General features: G+C 39.9%; 1 protein-coding gene across 50 annotated transcripts in view; it reads left to right on the top strand.

Moving 5' to 3' along the window:
• The window catches only part of DTNA (dystrobrevin alpha), a 434483-nt gene that overhangs the window by 220715 nt on the left and 192979 nt on the right, over nt 1-20789 (top strand). For 6 of the 50 annotated variants that reach the window (XM_069568765.1, XM_069568782.1, XM_069568747.1 and 3 more), the window contains exon 1: nt 15255-15542. The exons of 39 other annotated variants lie outside the window; for them this stretch is intronic. The gene's annotated coding sequence lies outside the window, so the exon portion shown is untranslated. Of the gene's footprint in view, nt 1-15238; nt 15543-20789 lie in introns of those variants that run through there. 5 more of the 50 variants (XM_069568761.1, XM_069568779.1, XM_069568776.1 and 2 more) reach the window with 1 other exon arrangement.

Here is a 20789-nt window from a genome sequence, read left to right as displayed (position 1 = left end):
TTTTGAGCTTCCCACTGCACTGAGGATAAATTACAGAAGCCCCTCATATGTCCCACAAAGCCTCGGTCCCTGCCAACCTTTTCATGCCCTGACCTTCCACCCCTTCTGCAGAGAGCTCCAGCCACACTGGTCTCACTGTATTCGTGGAACACATCAGGTTCTGACTGCCTTGGGGGCCTCACCTTGCTCTTCTCTTTGTGGGAAAGGCCTCCTCCTCATTCTCCATGGGCTTTGTCTCAAATGTTATTTTCTCAGAGAGGTCTGAGGTAACACCAGATCACTGCAGAGAGACCATTCTTTCCTCTTACCCCGTTCCCAGCTTGGACATGGTCTTAATCACTGTGGGACTTGCTGTGAAACTGAGAACCATTCTCAGAGCTTTCCTGAAGTCCTGATGATAACCGGGAGATAAGCCAGATATTAGAGTGAATTATCAGCACAATTATACCTTAGACCATAGTCACATCCATCAAAAGGAGTCCTATCTTGCCTCCATCCTCCTGGGCCATCACCATGTATTAGAACCTTCGTCCTCTTCAGGTAGGAGTTTCCTTTGACCTTGACCTTGTTCCCAGAGCCCAGAACTCCAACACTCTTTCTTTCTGGATTTAGTCCCCAAACCCTTCCCCATTCCAGAAATAACACATCATTTTCTAGTTCTACCACCTATAATGAACACAGCATTTTTGAGTGACTTGCATAGGATCTTGCTTCTATCACCAGTCACATCCACAACTGGGTATTGTTTTTGCTTTGGCTCCATCCCTTCATTCTTTCTGGAGTTATTTCTGCACTGATCTCCAGTAGCATATTGGGCACCTAATGACCTGGGGAGTTCCTCTTTTGGTATCCTATCATTTTGCCTTTTCATACTGTTCATGGGGTTCTCAAGGCAAGAATACTGAGGTGACTTGCCATTCCCTTCTCCGGTGGACCACATTCTGTCAGACCTCTCCACCATGACCCGCCCGTCTTGGGTTGCCCCACAGGCATAACTTTCATTGAGTTAGACAAGGCTGTGGTCCTAGTGTGATTAGATTGACTAGTTTTCTGTGAGTATGGTTTCAGCGTGTCTGCCCTCTGATGCCCTCTTACAACACCTACCATCTTACTTGGGTTTCTCTTACCTTGGGCGTGGGGTATCTCTTCACGGCTGCTCCAGCAAAGCACAGCCGCTGCTCCTTACCTTGGAGGAGGGGTATCTCCTTACCGCCACCATTCCTGACCTTCAACGTTGGATAGCTCCTCTAGGCCCTCCTGTGCCTGCGCAGCCACCGCTGCTCGGGTTGCTCCGACGGCCCTGGCCTCGGGCGTGGATGGCTCCTCCCAGCTGCCGCCCCTGGCCTCGGGCTCGGTGTGGCTCCTCAGGGTCACCGCCCCTGGCCTCGGGCGCGAGGCAGCTTCTCCCAGCCAGCCCTGACTCCAGACGCGGGATAGCTCCTACCAGCCACTGCCCCTGACCTCGGCAGCAGGGTAGCTCCTCCCAGCTGCCACTGGCCTCTGATGCAGGGTAGCTCCTGTCCGCCGTGCTTAGTGTGCCGGCCCACAGCTGCCTGTGCTTAGTGCGCCGCCTGCGCTTAGTGGAGAAATAACTCCAGAAAGAATGCAGGGATGGAACCAAAGCAAAAACAATACCCAGTTGTTGACGTGACTGGTGATAGAAGCAAGATCCGATGCTGTAAAAAGCAATATTGCATAGGAACCTGGAATGTCAGGTCCATGAATCAAGGCAAATTAGAAGTGGTTAAACAAGAGATGGCAAGAGTGAACGTCGACATTCTAGGAATCAGCAAACTAAAATGGACTGGAATGGGTGAATTCAACTCAGATGACCATTATATCTACTACTGCGTGCAGGAATCCCTCAGAAGAAATGGAGTAGCCATCATGGTCAACAAAAGAGTCCGAAATGCAGTACTTGGATGCAATCTCAAAAACGACAGAATGATCTCTGTTCGTCCCCAAGGCAAACCATTCAATATCACAGTTATCCAAGTCTATGCCCCAACCAGTAACGCTGAAGAAACTGAAGTTGAACGGTTTTATGAAGACCTACAAGACCTTTTAAAACTAACACCCAAAAAAGATGTCCTTTTCCTTATAGGGGACTGGAATGCAAAAGTAGGAAGTCAAGAAACACCTGGAGTAACAGGCAAATTTGGCCTTGGAATGAGGAATGAACCAGGGCAAAGACTAATAGAGTTTTGCCAAGAAAATGTACTGGTCATAGCAAACACCCTCTTCCAACAACACAAGAGAAGACTCTACATGGACATCACCAGATGGTCAACACCGAAATCAGATTGGTTATATTCTTTGCAGCCAAAGATGGAGAAGCTCTATACAGTCAACAAGAACAAGACCAGGAGCTGACTGTGGCTCAGATCATGAACTCCTTATTGCCAAGTTCAGACTTAAATTGAAGAAAGTAGGCAAAACCACTAGACCATTCAGGTATGACCTAAATCATATCCCTTATGATTATACAGTGGAAGTGAGAAATAGACTTAAGGGCCTAGATCTGATAGATAGAGTGCCTGATGAACTATGGAATGAGGTGCGTGACATTGTACAGGAGACAGGGATCAAGACCATCCCCATGGAAAAGAAATGCAAAAAAGCAAAATGGCTGTCTGGGGAGGCCTTACAAATAGCTGTGAAAAGAAGAGAGGTGAAAAGCAAAGAAGAAAAGGAAAGATATAAGCATCTGAATGCAGAGTTCCAAAGAATAGCAAGAAGAGATAAGAAAGCCTTCTTCAGTGATCAATGCAAAGAAATAGAGGAAAACAACAGAATGGGAAAGACTAGAGATCTCTGCAAGAAAATAAGAGAAGGGAACATTTCATGCAAAGATGGGCTCGATAAAGGACAGAAATGGTCTGGACCTAACAGAAGCAGAAGATATTAAGAAGAGGTGGCAAGAATATATGGAAGAACTGTACAAAAAAGATCTTCATGACCCAGATAATCATGATGATGTGATCACTAATCTAGAGCCGGACATCTTGGAATGTGAAGTTAAGTGGGCCTTAGAAAGAAAGCATCACTACGAACAAAGCTAGTGGAGGTGATGGAATTCCAGTTGAGCTGTTTCAAATCCTGAAAGATGATGCTGTGAAAGTGCTTCACTCAATATGCCAGCAAATTTGGAAAATTCAGCAGTGGCCCCAGGACTAGAAAAGGTCCGTTTTCATTCCAATTCCAAAGAAAGGCAATGCCAAGAATGCACAAACTACCGCACAATTGCACTCATCTCACATGCTAATAAAGTAATGCTCAAAATTCTCCAAGCCAGGCTTCAGCAATACGTGAACCGTGAACTCCCTGATGTTCCAGCTGGTTTTAGAAAAGGCAGAGGAACCAGAGATCAAATTGCCAACATCCACTGGATCATGGAAAAAGCAAGAGAGTTCCAGAAAAACATATATTTCTGCTTTATTGACTATGACAATGCCTTTGACTGTGTGGATCACAATAAACTGTGGAAAATTCTGAAAGAGATGTGAATACCAGACCGCCTAACCTACCTCTTGAGATATCTGTATGCAGGTCAGGAAGCAACAGTTAGAACTGGACATGGAACAACAGACTGGTTCCAAATAGGAAAAGGAGTACATCAAGGCTGTATATTGTCACCCTGCTTATTTAACTTATACTCAGAGTACATCATGAGAAACGCTGGACTAGAAGAAACACAAGCTGGAATCAAGATTGCCAGGAGAAATATCAATAACCTCAGATATGCAGATTACATCACCCTTATGGCAGAAAGTGAAGAGGAGCTAAAAAGCCTCTTGATGAAAGCGAAAGAGGAGAGTGAAAAAGTTGGCTTAAAGCTCAACATTCAGAAAACGAAGATCATGGTATCTGGTCCCATTACTTCATGGGAAATAGATGGGGAAACAGTGGAAACAGTGTCAGACTTTATTTTTGGGGGCTCCAAAATCATTGCAGATGGTGACTGCAGCCATGAGATTAAAAGACGCTTACTCCTTGGAAGAAAAGTTATGAGCAACCTAGATAGTATATTCAAAAGCAGAGACATTACTTTGCTGACTAAGGTCCATCTAGTCAAGGCTATGGTTTTTCCTGTGGTCATGTATGGATGTGAGAGTTGGACTGTGAAGAAGGCTGAGCGCCGAAGAATTGATGATTTTGAACTGTGGTGTTGGAGAAGACTCTTGAGAGTCCCTTGGATTGCAAGGAGATCCAACCAGTCCATTCTGAAAGAGATCAGCCCTGGGATTTCTTTGGAGGGAATGATGCTAAAGCTGAAGCTCCAGTACTTTGGCCACCTCATGTGAAGAGTTGACTCATTGGAAAAGACTCTGATGCTGGGAGGGACTGGGGGCAGGAGGAGAAGGGGACGACAGAGGATGAGATGGCTGGATGGCATCACAGACTCGATGGACGTGAGTTTGAGTGAACTCCAGGAGTTGGTGATGGACAGGGAGGCCTGGCGTACTGCGATTCATGGGGTCGCAAAGAGTCGGACATGACTGAGCAACTCAACTGAGCTAGTTTCTCTTATATTTGCCATTATCTTCTAGGCCAGGCAATATATAACCAATGCTTATTTACTCAGTTATGTCCGACTCTTTGCAACCCCAGGGATGGTAGCCTACCAGGCTTCTCTGTTCATGGGATTCTCCAGGCAAGAATACTGGAGTGAATTGCCATTCCCCTCTCCAGGGGATCTTATTGACCCAGGGATTGAACCCGGGTCTCCTACACTGCAAGCAGATTCTTTACTGTCTGAGCGACCAGAGAAGCCCATGTATAACCAACAGGCCCAGAAAAAGTCATCAAGTCTGTATGTGGAATATGGCCATATAGTTTAAAAAGTAACAATCCATTTTAAAAATCAGGCTGTCCATTGTATAACTGAATCACTTTGCTGTACTCAGAAATTAATACAACATTGTAAATCTACTATACTTCAGTAAAGTAAATTTTTTGAAATCAAGCTGTATATTTACATAGAGAGAGACACAAATAGGGAAATCGAAAAACATTAGCTGTGGTTGGTGGGACTGTAAGTGATTAGAAAATGCTTTGCTTACTTTTATTTTTTAATTTGGTCTACAGTGTTTACCAAAGATAGCATAAAGCCTGAAATAGATAAAGCAAATGTGTTTGTGTTTAATGCTTTGAATATTATTGCCCATGACATTGTGCATGGGCAATCTGAACCCTCCTATACTGTCACACTTGTAGCAATAATATCCAGAAGAGCTAATATGTAAATTCAGGCTTCTCTCTGCATGATGTGTGTGTTTAGGAGCCTATAAACACATCATTGTGTCTTCCCTGGGATGTCAAGTGTCTTTACATGTATAACAAATACTAGTGACTCATATCCTCCCAAAACACTTTCCTCTCTGACGATCGGTGTAGGATGCTAGTGCCCTTCTGCTTCGTGTTACTTATATACCATAATTTTGATATTAAATCAGGAGGTCCTTCCTAAAGTCTCACCTGGCAAAGGCAGACTGTGTTGCCTTCAGTAATAAAGGGAGAGCACCTGCTCACCATTATGTATGTGCAGATATCCTTGCAAACGCTCAAGTGGCTCCCTCGCAGGCTTTTATGCCGCTTCCCCTCCTGTGTATTGTTCGCCATCGTATAATGAATGGCTTCTCCAGTTTCTCCATTTCACATGTCACTCTGAGGCTGTAAAGGAAATGCAGTGACCTGATGAACTGACCAGTGTGAGCTGTGGGAGGAGGATAATCCCTCCCAGATGGGCTCCAGAGATCACACACGTAAACCTCTGAACTGTCAGATGGACGGCCCCTCCCAATGTGGCATTTGCTGCCACAGTCACCCAGAAGGGTCCAAAGTGCCTGATATCTTTATGTTATGGGTCAATTTATGCAAAATGTGTTTCACAAGCCAATGAACCTTTTCTCTCATTCCAATCATAGAGTTCATTCGAGTCTGTATATAGAATGGGACTGCTCCGTAGCTCAGATGGTACAAATTCTCCCTGCAATGCAGAAGACCCTGGTTCTCTCTCTGGGTTGGAAAGAGCCTCTGGAGAAGAGAATGGCTACCCACTCCAGTATTCTTGGCTGGAGAATCCCATGGACAGAGGAGCCTGGCGGGCTACAGTCCATGGGGTCACAAAGAATCAGGTTTAATTGGGCGACTAAGACTAAATAGAGAATGAAATTTCAAATATTAGTTTGTTACTCATCTCAATTATTTTAATTTTCTCAATAATGGTGTTTCTCTCATATCCTTTTTCCCTCACTCCCTAAGTAATTTCACTATGTTCCCTTGAATCACATTTGCGTCTCCTTTTATCTTTCTCCCCAAATCACCTTTATATCCTTTGCCAGCTCTTTCTATGTGTTCCTGAACTAATTTATTCTCTATAGTTTTGCCTTAATGCCTTAATTTCCCTCCACAACTTACTTCATTTTCTCATCCCTTTCACTATCATTGTGGTTGTCATCAATAATTAACTTTTCCTCAATGTCCACAGGTACTGGACATTCCGTTTGCCTCTTGGTTTCTCCATCTTTTTACCTGTGATATATACACACTACTTGAGAGACACTTCCACTCCACCCTCCCTCTTCACCTTGCCACCGTCACTTAATTACTTGTCCTTTCCCAGGAACACATGACAAAGTGAGAGAGAAACTCAATAGCTTTTATCACTCCTACATCTAATCTCAGTCACTGAAAATACGCATCAGGCATCCCTCTACACACCTTTATTTTCTAACCTTTGATTTTATATTGGAGTATAACCTACTAACAATGTTGTGATAGTTTCAGGTGGACAGTAATGGGATTCAACCATACATTTGTGTGTGTGCATGCTAAATCACTTTAGTCGTGTCCAACTCTGTGCAACCCTATTGCACTGTAGCCCACCAGGCTCCTCTATCCATGGGATTCTCCAGGCAAGAATACTGGCGTGGGTTTCCACGCCCTCCTCCAGGGGATCTTCCTGACCCAGGGATCAAACTCACATCTCCCGCGTCTCCTGCATTGGCAGGCGGGTCCTTCACCACTAGTGCCACCTGGGAAGCTCCAGCCATACATATACATGTGTCCATTCTCCCCTAAGCTCCCCTCCTATCCAGGCTGTCACACAACATTGAGCAGAGTTCCTTGGGCTATGCAGTAGGTCTTTGGTGGTTATTTATTTTAAATATAGCAGCATGTACATGTGGAAAATTCTGAGAGAGATGGGAATACCAGACCACCTGACCTGCCTCTTGAGAAATCTGTATGCAGGTCAGGAAGCAACAGTTAGAACTGGACATGGAACAACACACTGGTTCCAAATAGGAAAAGGAGGTACGTCAAGGCTGTATATTGTCACCCTGCTTATTTAACTTCTATGCAGAGTACATCACGAGAAACGCTGGACTGGAAGAAACACAAGCTGAAATCAAGATTGCCAGGAGAAATATCAATAACCTCAGATATGCAGATGACACCACCCTTATGGCAGAAAGTGAAGGGGAACTAAGGGGCCTCTTGATGAAAGTGAAAGAGGAGAGTGAGAAAGTTGGCTTAAAGCTCAACATTCAGAAAACGAATGGTCCCAACACTTCATGGGAAATAGATGGGGAAACAGTGGAAACAGTGTCAGACTTTATTTTGGGGGGCTCCAAAATCACTGCAGATGGTGATTGCAGCCATGAAATTAAAAGACGTTTATTCCTTGAAAGAGAAGTTATGACCAACCTAGACAGCATAGTGAAGAGCAGAGACATTACTTTGCCAACAAAGGTCCGTCTAGTCAAGGCTATGGTTTTTCCAGTAGTCATATATGGATGTGAGAGTTAGACTGTGAAGAAGGCTGAGCGCCAAAGAATTGATGCTTTTGAACTGTGGTGTTGGAGAAGACTCTCGAGAGTCCCTTGAACTGCAAGGAGATCCAACCAGTCCATTCTGAAAGAGATCAACCCTGGGATTTCTTTGGAAGGAATGATGCTAAAGCTGAAACTCCAGTACTTTGGCCACCTGATGCGAAGAGTTGATTCATTGGAAAAGACTCTGATGCTGGGAGGGACTGGGGGCAGGAGGAGAAGGGGACGACAGAGGATGAGATGGCTGGATGGTATCATGGACTCGATGGACGTGAGTTTGAGTGAACTCCGGGAGTTGGTGATGGACAGGGAGGCCTGGTGTGCCGCGATTCATGGGGTCGCAAAGAGTCAGACATGACTGAGCGACTGAACTGAACTGACTGACTGACATGTCGATCCCAAACTCTCTATCTCTTCCCTGCATCCTTCCCCCATGACAACCATAAATGTATTCTCTAAGTTTGTGAGTCTGTTTCTGTGTTGTAGAATGTCTGCTCTGCTGATGTATTCCAAGTCCGGAACACAAAGTAGAAGAATCTGGGAAAACACACCTATGATCATAACAACAAATGCTTTCCGAGCCTAGGACACCCTGAATGGGTCCTTTTTGCCCCTAAATGTTCTGTTTAAACTAACCTGATTAAATTACCTGTCTACTTTCAGGTCAATTATATTTTTCTCGTATATTTTATATCCATATAGCTATAGCTATATTTTATTCACCCATGTTTTTATCTCTCCATCTAGAGTATAGATCATTTATATTTCTTTGCCTACAAATAGTACAGTGTGTGCTTTTAGATGGCAGTTATATTTATTAAGTTAGAATAAGTCATCTGATCTTAGAACAAGTCACATGGAAGAGACTGAGAAACCATAATTTCTGTGTACTCTGTCTTCAGACTGAGAAAATGGAATCTTTTAAGGGTGAGGTCTCAGAAATCTGCCTGTTTCCTTGACTTCACAAATAGACTGAATTTTCGGAAATGTCTTTCCATTTCCCTCTAGCTGAGATATAATATATCCTGTCAGATGGAGACCCCATCATGGCTGGGCAAACACACCTGAATTTACAGGATATGGGATTGTCGAGGAGGGGGAGCAGACATGTATTTCTTCCCCTTCCCTTATGAGCTTCCTGACAATCTGCCATTCACACAGTCTCTCAGATCTTCTGCTCTCCTGACAAAACACAAGATCATAAAAGAACTTGGGCCCCATTAAAGAGCACTTCTACATTTTATATCAATTTGAACTCATGGATTTTATGAGTCCTCTCGGCTCTCTTGGAATCCTTTTCCAGTTTGTTTTTCTCAGGACAGATTTGGATCTGGGAGATTGTTTGCCTCTTCTCAGTATCCACTCTGTTTAGCGTTCAGTGGAAAGTGGCTTTAGAGATACTGCCATGTGGTTTGACCCTGACAAAAACTAGCATCACCCACCACCAAGTAACTCCCATTCCTGACTTGGGCTCAGAGCACATTCGAGGAGTTTCACAGGTAATACCTAGGAGGGTATTGCAGACTCTATCTGCAATAGAGACACAGGAGATGAGGGTTCAATCCCTGGGTTGGGAAGATCCCCTGGAGGAGGAAATGGCAACCCACTCCAGTATCCCTGCTGGGAAAATCCCATGGACAGAGAAGCCTGGCAGGCTGTGGTCCATGGGTCACAAAGAGTCAGGCGCAACTGACGCAACTGAGCATGCATGCATACATGCACACGTGGTGACATTACAGAAAGCAAAGCAGATGAGAAAGAACCCAAATTTCCACTCTAGCACCAGAAGAACTCACAGTAAGACTCTGAGCCAGCCCTGGCACCTCACTGAGGCTCAGTTTCCTCTTCTATAAAAGGAAGTATTATACTAAATTATATGTATGGTGGTGGTGGTGGTGGTGGTTTAGTCACTAAGTCGTGTCTGACTCTTGCAACCCCATGGACTGTAGCCCACCAGGCTCCTCTGTCCATGGATTTTCCAGGCAAGAATACTGGAGTGGATTGCCATTTCCTTCCCCAAGTTATATATATGGATCCTGTCAATTCTAAAATTATATCCTTAGACTTTCTAACTTAAATCAATAATCTCCCTTCCATTCTAAGGAATCCATTCTAAGGAAATAACCCAAGATGTGATCAAAGTTTATATGCAAAGGAATATTGCTTATAATAAGAAACCTGGAAAAGACTAAAAATATACTTGACAGTAAGGCATGGCTAAATCAATTCTGATACATCCAAATAGCAGAATTTTATGCAGCTATCAAAAAATACTTTCAAAGAATAGGTAATATGATTGTATTTTTATTGTACGTGTCTTTCATTAAGCTATAGAAAGCAATTTTCAACATTATTCGAGATATCTACTATGTAATTTAAAGAAATACATCAAAATATCAGTATTTGTTACTTCAGATAGCTGAATTATAAGTGTTTAAGATTATTTCATAAATTGCACTTTTCAACTTCTCTACTTTGAACCAGTGATATTACTTTGTAGTGAGGAAATGGACAAGTGTAACTTTTTATTATTAAGTTTAAAAACCAAGGATGTTTTCATTAAGGAAAAATCCAGAATATAATTATATAATTATGAATTTTAGAGAGAGATGAAAAGCACACAAACAGAAATTTGGGGATAAGTTTTCCTAAGTGAGCATGGCAAAATGATTCCAGTTTTACAAATACGTTATTGGCAGAAAACGTAGGCGTTCATTTCACAGTGCTATTTAAAAAAGGAGGCATTTTCTGTGATGTGTCAACAGTAGAAAAACACAAAGACATCCTTATTATTTATAGCAAGATTAGTACAGTTCAAAGGAAGAGTACATGTTTTGAAAACATCTTAAGGGTCAAAGAGACTATCTTGATATTGAGTTATATAAATTGAAATGGCTTGCAAGAGCGTTGTTCTTTCATAAGAAATTTTCATGAGTAGAACAGATACTAATCCGATTAATATTTTTTAGGTCAGCTGCTCAGAGCAGCCCAAGAAACTCTGTGCTTGCCAAAACTATTCAGTAGATCACAATCACTTTGTGGTTGCTGTTAGCAAGTTTTCTTATTTGATTTAAACCAGTGCCTGAACAATAAAGCACTTTGTGGTATTATAAAATAAATAACAGTTTTAAAATGTGACCTGAAAAAAAATCACTCTTGTTGAAGTTCAGATTGGTTTGTTTTGTTTTAATTTCATTGACGTTAACAGCCAGTTTTTTGTAACCATGCTGCTTCACCCGTTATTGACTGGAGACGTGTTAACACCACAGGCTTTCGTTTCTGCAAAAATCTTTTGGTCAATAATGTGTTAATTAAAGCTTGTAACCTCTAAGCCCTATTATTACCTTGAGTTTGGGAAATTAGGTGCCCTCCTTGTCTGAAGAGAGAGCAAGAAGCAAGTAACCCTGTAAGCTTCTTCCCAAGTCCCTGGGTCCTTGGTTTAGCAAATTGACTGTCTGGAGTACAGTATTTCAGTGCATGAAGTCACAAAAGCTATCTCCCTAGGTGACTGAATTCTTCATATGAAATTAAGTGGGTCACATCAGCACAAATTATGTTACAAATTTTGTTCACCCTGAGTGAGACGTTAATATTTGCAAAGGGGATTTAAAACTTGGTGAAACCAAATATACTGACATCTTAAAGAGAGATAATCAAACGGTTGCTTTAGCCCCTAACAAAGGATGTTTGCTGATCATATTGAATGCTCTAGCAGCAGTCTACATTAACTCTTGGGTCAGCCAAAACGTTTGTTTGGGTTTTTCCATAGCATCTTAAAGAAAGACGCGAATGAACTTTTTGGACAACCCATTACATAAAGGATAGGCTCTTAAAACTTACACAATGAAAAACAATTAGATACATAACCAATCCATAGTGGGGAAAAGGCACACGGTAAGGACTCTCACAGAAATGAATTATTCAAATGGTGGTCCTTTTGGTCTTGCCTTCATCAACTGCCCTGAAGAGGATTAGCCGGTGCTGACTTCTCCAATGGACCTGCTTCCTGCTTCTTTGCCTGTGCTTATAGAATTGTGTTGTCAGGAGTCACAACACTTCAGGATTTTTCAGAGTTGTAGCAGTGCCAAAGCTATTTTAATAATCTCTACCAATTTTCTTGTAGGGCTGTTTTTTCCTAATGTTAGAGAAATCTTGCAATGTGCAACATTCATTTTTATCCTTTTTGGCAACTTCCTGCAATGAAAGTTTTTTTTCTCTCCCGGGGTTTTTTATTAACCCCTGACTGCTGCTTTGCACTATAAGTCTTCAAAGGGATTTTGATGCTAATTTTCCAATGCAGTTGGCTTTGGTGTCAGGTAATTTCCTGAGTTAGATGACTGTGAAGAAAAACAGCTAAAAGTCTGTATTGGTGAGCAGTTTAGAGCCCTTGTTACAGATCAAGGTGATCTTTTCTTTTTTTAGTTGAAGTATAGTTGATTTACAATGTGGTGTTCATTACCGCTGTCAGGATAATCTTTTAAAAGCTACTGTTAATCCAACATTGGTAAATTGTTTTAAGATGAGATCTATGTATATAATTTTTAATATCAAGCTTTTTATGATAAATGTTCTTCATATTCCATTTTAATTTGAAAAAATACTAATAAATAATATATAGACCATTTCTTGAGAATCCAATGTAAGTATCAAAATGAACGGCTTTCTTTACTGTGTTTTTCTTTCATATTTAAAAGATTTTTAATTGACTCCCAAGTTTAACCCTCTACCACCCATTTTGCCCTGGGAATATGTAAAACCACTTGACTGGTTATCCCCCACCCTTGTTGGTTTATAGGTAGGAATAAGCAATCTAGGTATTTGCCTGGGGTGGTCTCTATGTTCATGCTGCATTACCCTAACTTATACTAAGGAGTGCATGTGTGAGTCTGATTTAAATCAATCATCAGTTTTATCAGCAAGAGAAAGGTAGGTGTCAGTGCACTTTCTCATTGTCCCTCTTGCTCAAAAATCATTCATATTTTTACTAAACAATACTAGCAATCATTTGTTGAGCATTTAGTTTGTTTCCAAGCTCAGTGTCTGATGCTTCCCTTGATATCTCATTTCATTTTCTTTTTTCATAACTCTTTAAAGTAGGAGCTTTAGAGTAACCCAGGTTTAGAGAGGTTAAATGATCTATCCAAGATCACCAACGGGTGTGAGCAGGAGCCAGGTTTCACACCCATGTCTGGGTAGCTCCATGATTGATCCTCTGAAGAGCTCCCGGTTCCTGTTGCCCACATCCATTAGTGGCGTAGAATATTAAGGAAAAACTTTGTGAACCTCATAAGGGTTTAACTAGAGGGAGAGCTTTGAGCACAGTAAAACACTCATTTCCTGCTTTGTCCGTTCAAGAAATAGCCACTGAGCAGAATGAAAAGACAACATGAAGATTGAGAAAAAATATTTGCAAACAATGAAACTGACAGTGAATTTCCAAAATATACAAACAGCTCATGCAACTCAATAGCAACAACAACAACAATGGAAACAACCCAATCAAAACTGGGTAGAAAACCTAAATAGAGATTTCTCCAAAGAAGACATTCAGATGTAAGTAGCCAATAGGCACCTGAAAAGATACTCAATATTGCTAATTATTAGAGAAATGCAAACCAAAACTACAATGAGTTACCAGCATTGTACCTAGTAGTCAAAATGGGCATCATTAAAACATCTACAAATAACAAATGCTGGAGAGGGTGTGGAGAAAAGGAAATCCTCCTACACTGTTGGTATAAATATAAATTGTTGCAGCCACTATTGAGAACAGTATAGAGATTCCTTAAAATATTAAAGGTAGAGTTGCCATATAATTCAGCAATGCTTCTCCTGGGTGTATATCTGAAGAAAACTAATTTGAAAAGATACATGCACCCCAGTGTTCACAGCAGCAACTGTTTACAATAGCCAGAACATGGAAAGAAACTAATGTCCATAGATAAATGGATAAAGAAGACGCTGTATATATACAATGGAACCATAAAAAGGGAGGAAATCATGCCATTTGCAGCAACCTGGATGGACCTAGAGGTTATTACACTAAGTGAAATAAGTCAGAAAGAGAAAGACAAATACCAAATGATATCGCTTATATGTGGAATCTAAAATATAACACAAATGAACTTATTGACAAAACAGAAACAGCCTCACAGACATAGAAAACAATGCGGTTGCCCAAGCTGGGGAAAGGATAAATTAGGAGTTTGGGATTAGCAACTACAAACTACTACATATAAAATATATATATAAACCAAGTCCTACTGTATAGCACAAGGAACCAGGTTCAATATCCTTCAATAAACCATAATGGGAAAGAATGTGTGTGTGTGTGTGTGTAGCTGAATCATTTTTGCTATACACCAGAAACTAACACAACATTGTAAATCAACTGTATTTTAATTTTAAAAAACAGAAAATAAATTGTCCCTGAGCCGTCCATTGTGCCAAAGCTGATGACTGGCGTAGAAACATGAAAAAGACACGGCTCCCTTTCCTGGGAGAGTCCATATCTAAAAAGAGAAGTTAGATATGTAAACACAGTATTATGAAATATGAGCTAAATATGGGCAGTAAGCAAGGCCGTGGAAGCGGCAGGGTGGCAATGCAAGGCCTGAGGGACAAAGCAGTCGCTGGCTGGAGCTCAGAGCCCGGTGGTGGGAGGGAGGAACCACAGCTGAAATGAGGTGAAGCCCCAGTCACTCAGGGCCCCTCCCGTCAGCCTTCCTTAAAGTACTGGAAGAAAACGAAGGTGATTCCTTCAATCTTAATTATGTAACCATCGGTTTGGGGGAGGGAGATCCCTGGATTGCTCAGAGTTGATATTGTGCCAACCTCATATCTTAATCTTAATATAGAGCCCCCAGATACGGTTTGTGTAATTCTAGTAGGCTCCACCACCCTAGATCCAAATCTATAAGCATTTAAAATAGAACTGAAATCTAATCTGTTTAAATAACGGATAAACACAGGGTCTTGATGAAAAGAAAATGAAGAATGTTACCTCCTACCTCTCAGCTGTAATTAGGAGTTTCCCCTAGGAAAATACTTTGAGACTAGCCCTTCATAGACTAATGCAGTGTTTCTCAGCATCTGTATTTACTGAATCATTTCATGTATTTTAAAAAATATTTTAAAAGATGCTGTGAGATTAATGCTGCATTTCCTACTGAGTTAGTAACTGACATTTCAAAGTATTTGGTCGGCAGAAGTAGTAGATAATCATCAGTCTTTCAAGGGATTAACGGCATCTTAAAAATGCATATAGGTATTTCATTAGTTGGTTTACATTTTCTGGAAGCCCTTTTTTTCTTGCATCTTTTTACTCGTTTTTCTATTTCTTTTTTCCTTGTCCGCGAAGTTGAGTCAGCAACAGAAAGATATTCAAATTAGACTTGTCATACAGAAAAAAAAAGATCTGACTTTGTCAGGGTGGGTGGAGGGGGAAAGAGCAACTTTTTGTCAGTCTTTTGTATTTCAGCAGCTGGATTCATCGCTGCCATGGTAACGGACCACATGATGAGGTGTATTAGATTGCTGTGTGTTGAGCACAAGGGGAAGAATGAACACAGCGTTTTATTGAAGTTGAAGGTTACTTAGGAGTTTCTTCTGTGGAAGTGTGTAAGGTCAAATACTATAGCTTTCAGCATATGTAATACTTTAGAGGAAGAATTAGGGGCATGCTGCTGCATTTAACTACAAAACCAGGTAAGGTTTAATTGAATCTATGAAACTGACCTCTTACTTGCCGGGTAGAATTTCAGTCCCCCCATCCCCACCCCCACATGGACACAGGGCAAATTTCTCCTGTCTCCCCTACCCCAACTCCCCCCACCTCCGATTGCATCTGTTTTTAATTTGGAAGTTTGGAACGTTGTGAATTTTTATAGTTCTTTGGTAGTGTGAGTGAGCGTGTGTGTGCAAGTAAAAGAAAGAAAACTAGAAAGGAAGTAATAAGAATGCAATTAACGTCTTCAGATCAATGTAAAACAGAGTAAAGTGTTTCCTTCTTTGAAAATGGTCCACTTTTCTTAGTGGACACCTTATTAGTGGCATTAGCCCAGAGCTGCTTGTCTCTTATACTAATGGAGCTATAAAACCAAGTTCTCCAGCCTGTTATTCACTATATTTATTCTGTCTGGGCTTCTATTCCTCTTTCTTCCTATTACTACCAGCCTCATTCATCATGAAGAGTTCCGTTTTATCTATAATTTTTACAACATATTTTATATCCATTAATATTCTATTCTTTTACACACGGTGGTCATATGCATCTTAGAGGATTTAAAAACAGAAGTAAATATGTTACAGGGAGTAGAAAATGAACTCTTTTATTTAGAGGCTGGTAAGCGCAGAATGTAAACACTTCAGTGTGGCTCCGTGAAGCATCAATTCCCAGAGCATGGGCGCCTCCTCCTCGCGTTGTTTACGTATCATCCAAGCAGCTTGCTTCAAAGAGGGAGGCTTGGATATGTGCGGAGCAAGTTAAAGAAGAAAATTTATGGTTTGTTTTGATTTCTTGTTTCTGCAGTTGTTTGATGCTTAGCTTTCTCATACGACATTAGGATTTACTTTCATTTTTTAGTTAAGGACTAACCTAGCCAACTTGTCTCCTGTTAGAACAAAGTTGTCTTGGCAGCTTCAGACACAACCCTGCTAAAACTAGCAGAACCCAGTATTACTCAGGGAAATTCACTGGAGTGTTTTCATATACGAGAGGTTTTAAAAAATACTTTCGTAGCTAAAAGCAATTGATTGCCACTAATTGGTACTGATTGGGATAAAAGCCAATAAATTATGCCAAGGTTACTCTTATACCACCCTTTCTTTAAAAAGGAACACTTAGATTTTTTAAAATTCATTTATGTTCTGTGATTTTCATTGCTATTTTCTAAGTCTCTCTAGTTTTCATCCATTCAGGCCATCTTCTAAATTTGAGCAAGAAGTTATAATTATTCAAAACAATTTTTTTGCCATGATTGCAAATAAGGGGAACTATTTCCATGATAACAAATATCAAAAGCATTATAATAGCACATTTGTAACATTTGTACAATGTCCAATCTTGAATCCGAATTCTTCATTTTCTTTTTCCCTTGGTTGCTTTGAATACAAAACAAGCTATGAGCATGTCCTCCAAAATATTTTCACAAGCCTCAGTTGTTATTACTTAAAAATAGGAAATTACCGAGAGTTGGTGAAAGATGGTACCTGGTAAAATATTTTAAAGTGTGAAATTCTCAATATTGGCAATATCTGAGAGAGACAGGGAGAGAGAGTGACAGAAAACATAAGAAAAGAAAAGTAGACAAAAGATGGAGATAAAAGTGGGAATGATCTCTTAATCAAGCTTTCTTCTTTCCTTCAGTATAGGTTAAACCTTTATATAAAAAAGAAGAGAGACAGTGTAGTGTGGATGAGGTAAAATTAGCAAAAAGCACTATCATTCCACTATTCCATGTTTCAAGTCCATGGTAAGGCATGGATAGTTTCTTTCTATTAATTGAAATGAAAACAAATTCCTCTAATTGGATATATTTCACTTCTACCTGTTTTGGGCTAAGATATCAGGTAGCTTATACATTAGAGCTAGAAGTGTGTAAAAATGTTCCCATTTGTTGTGATTTTTATACACTTGGCACTAAGCCATGTGTACATGTCCATTTTTAAAGTTACTGTAACTGAGAGGTCCAAAAGATGGAAACTTCTTTTAAATGTTTCATAAGAATTGTATATATTCAAGGTATACAACATGATGACTTGATATACATGTATATAATGAAATGATTACTACAGTCAAGCTAATTTACATATCTTCTGCTCAAATAGATACCATTTTGTGTGTGTGATGAGAGTTCCTGGAATCTACTCTCTTAGCAAATTTGTGTTACACAATCTAGGGAATTATTAACTCTAGTCACCAGGCCTTCTAGACTAGTTCATCCTATATACGTGCAGCTTTGTACCCTTTGACTAACATCTCCTGCGTCCCCCACCCAACAGTGATTGGTAGCCACCATTCTAATATCTGCTTCCACGTATTTACCTTGTTCAGAGTCCACATTATAAGTGAGATCATACAGTAGTTTTCCTCCTGTGTCTGGCTTATTTCATTAGCGTAGTATCTTTCTGCATTCATCTGTTTTGTTGCAGATGTCAGGATCTTACCCTTTTGCAAGGCGGAAGAGTACTCCTTTTATGTGTACATCACAATTTCATTTTCCAGTCATCTGTTGACATACGTTTGTTTCCATGTCTTGTTTATCACGAATAATGCTACAGTGAACATGAGAACACAGATATCTTTTCTATTACTGGTTTACTTTCTTTGGGGTATATTCTCAGAAGAGGGACTGCGGGATCATATGGTAGCTCTATTTTCTGTTTTTATAGAAGCCTCCATGCTGTTTTTCATAATGGCTGTAGGGACTACTCATATTCTTAAGGAGCAAAATGACTTTTGATGTTCTTGCTTTAAGTTAGAAATTTTGCAGATGTTTTGATCATTTGTGTCAACCCATGTTTAAATCATGCTTTACTGTTAATTTTGAATGATTGGGAGCATCTTCACATTTAACCTCTCATTTCTAGAGTTCCCTGGCCTCTCAGACATATAGCTAATTATCTACAAACATTTACCTCTATTAAAGAGTTAGATATTCATCAGAGTCATGATAAAGAAGAATCATATTGACTGTTATAGCCTCTTCAATAAAAGTAATGATAATTTTTGGTCCCTAAGACAAAATCTCTGAAATAGATGAAGATAAAGCCAGTGAATGATGATTCAATATCAGCTAGATATTCCACTTTTAGGAGTTGCTATTTTTAAACCTGTGACTTCATCAAAGTGGGTTTTATAATTGACAACCATGTAATTTTTTGGTATGAAAAGAATTAGACTTTAAAAATATTCTTAAATATTTAAAATGAAAAAAAGTAATGGTATCACAATCATGATAATGATAGTGATTATAATGGCAATAATGATTAATTCAGAGAGAAAGACGGACTTCATTAGAAAGCTCTGAGCTATGTAGTTAAAGGCCAATGTTTTTAGAAAGAAATGGAAAATTTTCTAGTCAGTGGTATGATTTTCAGATATTTCCTCCCAACTTTCATTAATTCCATTAATAGCATTTACAAATCACTAACAATAAATGTGCTTGTTATGGTCTTCTCAGAGCTTATTATAAAGGATGTTGACTTTGTTCAACAATGAATAGATGTTTTCATCAGTAATGATTAAACTCCCCCAAAATTATACAGTGTGTGGGCCAGTATCTGATAGGAAAAGAGTAAATGTATTGCTAGGAATGAACAATTTGTTACATTTTTGGTATATAAATAGGTACAATCAGCTAGTTTCACTTTCATGATACTATTACCTTGATACATTTTAGAGTGATATTATTGTTATATAATTCCCCTCTACCTGGCATTTACATGATAAAATGTTCACTATTGACATCATTTTGATATTTTACTTATATTTTTAAATTTTAAATTATTTATTTAAATAACAATGGTATTTTACATCTAAAACTTATTAATTTGTGTTTGTTTGGGGAAAGATTGTACTCTGAAGAAGCACTTTCTTCTACGTACCCTCATATAAAAAAAAAGCAGATAAATTGATGATTCCAATATAAAACATGGATGCATCAAAGAAGCAAAAGAAAATATAGAACTTGAGAAAGAACAATGTGCCTTCAAAGGTGGAAATCATAAAGAAATGGTTGTATAGAAACTTATTACTTCTGGAAAATGCTATAAACAAAATTAAAAGATAAAAAGCAAACTAGAATCAATATTTGTAGCACACATGAAAGAAAAGAAGATGAGCATCTAGGAACTAAAAAGCCTCTTGTTGAGAGTGAAAGAGGAGAGTGAAAAAGTTGGCCCAAAGCTCAACATTCAGAAAATGAAGATCATGGTATCTGGTCCCATCACTTCATGGGAAATAGATGGGGAAACAGTGGAAACAGTGTCAAACTTTATTTTGGGGGGCTCCAAAATCACTGCAGATGGTGATTGCAGCCATGAAATTAGAAGACGCTTACTCCTTGGAAGAAAAGTTATGACCAACCTAGACAGCATAGTGAAGAGCAGAGACATTACTTTGTCAACAAAGGTCCGTCTAGTCAAGCCTATGGTTTTTCCAGTGGTCATGTATGAATGTGAGAGTTGGACTGTGAAGAAAGCTGAGTGCTGAAGAATTGATGCTTTTGAACTGTGGTATTGGAGAAGACTCTTGAGAGTCCCTTGGACTGCAAGGAGATCCAACCAGTCCATTCTGAAGGAGATCAGCCCTGGGATTACTTTGGAAGGACTGATGCTAAAGCTGAAACTCCAGTACTTCAGCCACCTGATAGGAAGGGTTGACTCATTGGAAAAGACTCTGATGCTGGGAGGGATTGGGGGCAGGAGGAGAAGGGGACGACCGAGGATGAAATGGCTGGATGGCATCACTGACTTGATGGATGTGAGTCTGAGTGAACTCCGGGAGTTGATGATGGACAGGGAGGCCTGGCGTGCTGCAATTCATGGGGTCGCAAAGAGTAAGACATGACTGAGCGACTGAACTGAACTGAATATATAATAAGGTCTCATAAATTAATAAGAAAGAGACGGCACTTATTTTATTACTCTATTTCCAGTGCAGTCTTAGGTTTGCAGCAGGTTTAAGCGGGAGGTACAGAGATTTCCTATACACTTCCCATCCCTACGTCTGCAGTGGCTCCCTCATTATCAACACTGAACGAGAGAAGGGTACAAACTCTTCTTATCAAAGATCAACCTGCATTGACAGATAGTAATCACCCAAAGGTCATAGTTTACTTTAGGATTTACTTTTGGTAAATTCTAGGATTCTATGGGTTTGGACAAAGTATAAAAATAAATATATATTTATATATTTCCATTGTTATAATATATACAGGAAATTTCACTGCC

This window comes from Ovis canadensis, chromosome 23, assembly GCF_042477335.2.
Source record: "Ovis canadensis isolate MfBH-ARS-UI-01 breed Bighorn chromosome 23, ARS-UI_OviCan_v2, whole genome shotgun sequence".
NCBI lineage: Eukaryota > Metazoa > Chordata > Mammalia > Artiodactyla > Bovidae > Ovis > Ovis canadensis.
This window is presented reverse-complemented; position numbering and strand designations above follow the sequence as displayed.